Consider the following 4,330-nt stretch of genomic DNA (forward strand, 5'->3'; position numbering starts at 1 on the left):
GTTTTTAAGGTGCACTAGATTATAGGTAATTAATATTATAATACATTATTTAGTAGCATCTGGCCGCGCGGCTTCTCTTCGTATTTTCAAAAATCCCTTACCATGACTACTAACTATGTTGTAAAGGGTACTTCAGTGCACAGTTTTCTAGATTCAAGGTTTGGGTTGGCTGTTGATGTGTCAGTCAGTGAGCGAGTCAGGGCTATTGTTTTTAATATTATGCATTGATGTAGAAGACATGTTTCTCTTTGAGGTCGTGGATGAATCTAAAATCTAAATCAATCCAAAAATCACGCACGGAAATTATATTCAGACAGCTTTTTCAATTTGGTAAGTTTAGTCAAGTTGCATGATATATTTTTTTAAACGTATGCCGTAAGTTCTGCTTTATGGGAACGTTTCCATAGATTCATTTTGATAGAAAACGTATTAGAAATGCGCAGGAGAAGGCACCAGCTGATGATTTCTGTATTGTAAAAATAAATCAGTCCTTAGTATGGTATTTTCTTTATACAAAATAATTTAAATTTTAATAAACTTCAAACTGTCAACAGCTGCGCCCGTATAGACTTCGATATAAAATTGTAAATAGGTAAGCTATAAAAATGGCACGGCTATTGTTTTATATTCGAACATAAAGCAATATGGCGCGCGAAACTATACCAACGAACGTTAAAAACTCCGTTTAGACCTTAAAAACGTGCAAACGCCCTAAATCGTAAAATTAAAGAATACCTGTAAGTACAAAGCCCAGTGGTTAAGTGGTTAAGAAGCCTTCTATTCAGGAGGTTGGAGGTCGACACCGGACCGCGCCACTTTTCAGAGTTATGTACTTATGTAAATTACTACATTTTCGCGTTTTAACCATCGATGTATAAAGCAGTTTAATATCACTTGCTTTAACGGGAAAGGAAAACATCGTACAAGTTCTCCAAAAATTTTTTCAAAAGCATAGCCAGCCAATTCACACTTGGCCAGCATGGTGGACCATGGCTAAAACAAAACTTTTTTATTTTGAAAAGAAACCCGTGCTCAGTAGTGTAGATAACCTGTATGAACTAGGTAGTAATTTACAATGTATTAAAAAAACATATTATCTTGTTTTTAATACATTGTTACATATTTATACATAATTACTTACTTATACCTCACTTATCAATGTCATCATCAAGAAATTACAATGAAATGAAAAAAAAAAAAACACAATATGAGTCGCTTTCTTTTATTAATGAACAAAGCGCAAGCGTGTCATAATGTCAGCTGTCAAAAGGGAACCATAAATTATCCGCACAAATATAACAAAAATAAACTTAAAACAGTATTGTTTTGGAGTTTATAAACAGTGCAGCCTTTTAAATTTATGTCATATTGTATTCAAAATTGGAGACTACACAAAAAATCCATCGCTACCGAAATAAGGTTTACCTATGTGTGTAGAGCAAGATTGTTTTTCACTAACTTTTGTGTTACTGTTACTTGCTAAGAAGTTAAACAATAATTAATTATTATTATTTATTATGAACTAGTTGCTAGATGATGCCAGCGTAGATTTAGGATTTTAAAATCATTGCGGTTTTTTTGATTTTCCGGTATAAAAAGTAGTTTATGTTTGATTAAATGTTTTTTTTAATTGGTCACTTTTCAAATCGTTAACTAGATACTATATTCATACAAAAAAATCATGTCGTTGCTCCGATACAGTGTGGTTGAAAGACAAACCAACAAAAAACACACGTTCGCACTTATAATAAGCACCTGGTTTCTCAAAAACTTTATACTAAGAACACAATAATTAATATCCATAACAAGCATTTGCAGTAGTAAATCTTCATGTTTACATCATACATTTTCGTATTCATTATTAATAGCTAATAACAAGATTTTTTCCCACACATAAGAAAAGGGTCAACCGATGATTAAGTAATAAAACTGAAACGGCATACATTTCTTTTCATATGCTAATTTAAATAGAATAAAATATTATCACGCTATAGGATTCAATCCGTTCTGAATAGTTAGTATTGTCATGCCTCCGGATGTGTGTAGGTGTAGACAAGCATCACCAACAAACATAAGAAAAGAATGTCGACAGTTTACCTGCAACCGATTTACAATTCAAAGCGATTGGAATCTCTAAAAGCGAAAAATTACCAATTTCTTGGAATATACAACCCATAAACGTTCGACCTTATAGGTTAAACAAGTATATCATAATAGAGAGTCTTTAAGATTGGGATCAATTATATGAACACGTAGAAAATATCGCTTAAGATATTTCAATCCTAATGATCCATACTATCGATATATTGTATGTCTGTCTGCTAGCTTTTCACGGGCCATCTGTTTAAACAATTTTGACGTTTGGTACAGAGATAGTTTGCATTCTGGGGACATTGAAAGAGTTCGAATGGGATTTTTAAAAACCTATAACCAGGTTTGCATTAGCCAGAATCCTTTCTTCCAGAGATAACCTTATCCTAGAGACGGACTTAGATACTTTTTATCCGTGTTTTTAAGTTAAGTAATTAACTGTGTGGATTAAAAAGGTCGATAGCGACTGGCAATTATTCAGTTGACAACGTTGCTTGCCATAATAATTATTTGAAATACTATTTTTGGTTTTAAATAAATCTATGAAAAATTACATACCGACTACGTCTGCATTAATAGAAACAAGACGTCATAGAAAATAGCGTACAGCTACGTAGTATTTTGATTCTATTTTATTCTATTCAGTGTAGGACGTAGGTCCACTTTATGGCTCGAGCACCCTGGGCCGTAACACAGTTTTACGATCACCGCATCCCCTTCTTTCTGCCATTTTGTTTGAAAGTAAGCGGTTGAAGGAACTCCGTGTAATGGCGAATGCCTAATTTTCAACAAAAGTCTCCAGTATTGTTAACTGCTCTTAGAAAGTTTTTATGTCTTAATAAAAATGTTCAGGAATGACAATGAATGGTAATTTCATTAAATGAACGAATAATTTTGTATGTTTCCAGTTTTGACATTTTACGAACAAAAAAACCCTTCGTGTGTGAGTCCGACTCTTACTTGACCGGTTTTTTATCTTGGAAAATCGAATAGTTTTTTTTCTCTTTATTCTTTAAAAAAAAAAAAAAGAATATTAGCCATTATAAACAAGATTAATGTTCCCCTTTCCCCTCCAATTAAGCGTAAATCTTGTGCCAGGAGTGGGTACGACAATAGTGCAACGGGTGAGATTTGAACTGGCGACCTTTCGGAATTCAGTCCGCTCCTCAACCGTTGAGCTATTGAGGCTTTTGATTTATTTCCCACGAAAGTTTATAATCTACACAGACGAAGTCCCAGACATCATCTAGTTCTGTCTTCAAACTTGGTTGACAATTCACACACTGCCGACTAACTCGCATATCAACGTAAAGCTCAAATCATTAGGTCTAAGACATTTTACAGTCACTTAGATCATTTTTAATATGGAAAGATGTTTGAGAAAATCAATCGGGATTTTATAAAACAAATCCACACGGACGAAGTCGCGGGCATCAGCTAGTTCATGGAGAAATATTATAAAACAAAACATCTCTTAAATATTGCTTTCTAATGATGGCAAGAAAACAAAACTCCTTCACGATTCATTCAATTTAAGCTGCTTACAATTTAATCCTCTTTTGTTTTTTCTATAAAAATTAAATGGGCGTAGTCCTGATTTAGACTTAAAGATTCCTGATAAAATAAAGGTTGACTTTATAGATTGATGAAAATGTTGAAGTTGCAATAGGTGTTGTGCATAGCGCCGTGTGATGAAAATCAAACAAGAAGCAGGCAACTGCTGTATACAAGCGGTATATTATTGCAGTAGACATCGATGATGATGAAGGAGAATAAAGGCTACGGCGTAGCTATATACTAGAGAGCATAATATTGTATCATATGAAGTAGCTACGAGTAGCTATAAAGTTATAATCTGTTTCCTCTGTAGAACCTTTAATAACAATAACACAGCTAGAAAGCTTTAAAAGAAAAATACTAAAGCACGATATAACGGGCAGATATGGCACACATTCTCGATAGGGATGACACTACACTTTTAACACGTGCTCGGTAACCGCAGTGGGCGTCGTAAACTTAGTTATTGGACCGTAAACCTTTGTTAGGAATTTCCCATTGCGTTACAGCGCGGCATGAACACAAATAAAACTAATTTTACACCAATATGACAAGGAGATATTTGACCATCTTGTGTTTCTTGCTTATCCTGCATTAATAGTAGCGGGAGGGCAGATAGTGCATGTTGCATCAAAGGCAATCTGGTTTCTTATGTACCATGGACTTTTACAAAACGTCTGCT

The sequence above is a fragment of the Maniola jurtina genome, chromosome 2 (assembly GCF_905333055.1).
Source record: "Maniola jurtina chromosome 2, ilManJurt1.1, whole genome shotgun sequence".
Classification (NCBI taxonomy): domain Eukaryota; kingdom Metazoa; phylum Arthropoda; class Insecta; order Lepidoptera; family Nymphalidae; genus Maniola; species Maniola jurtina.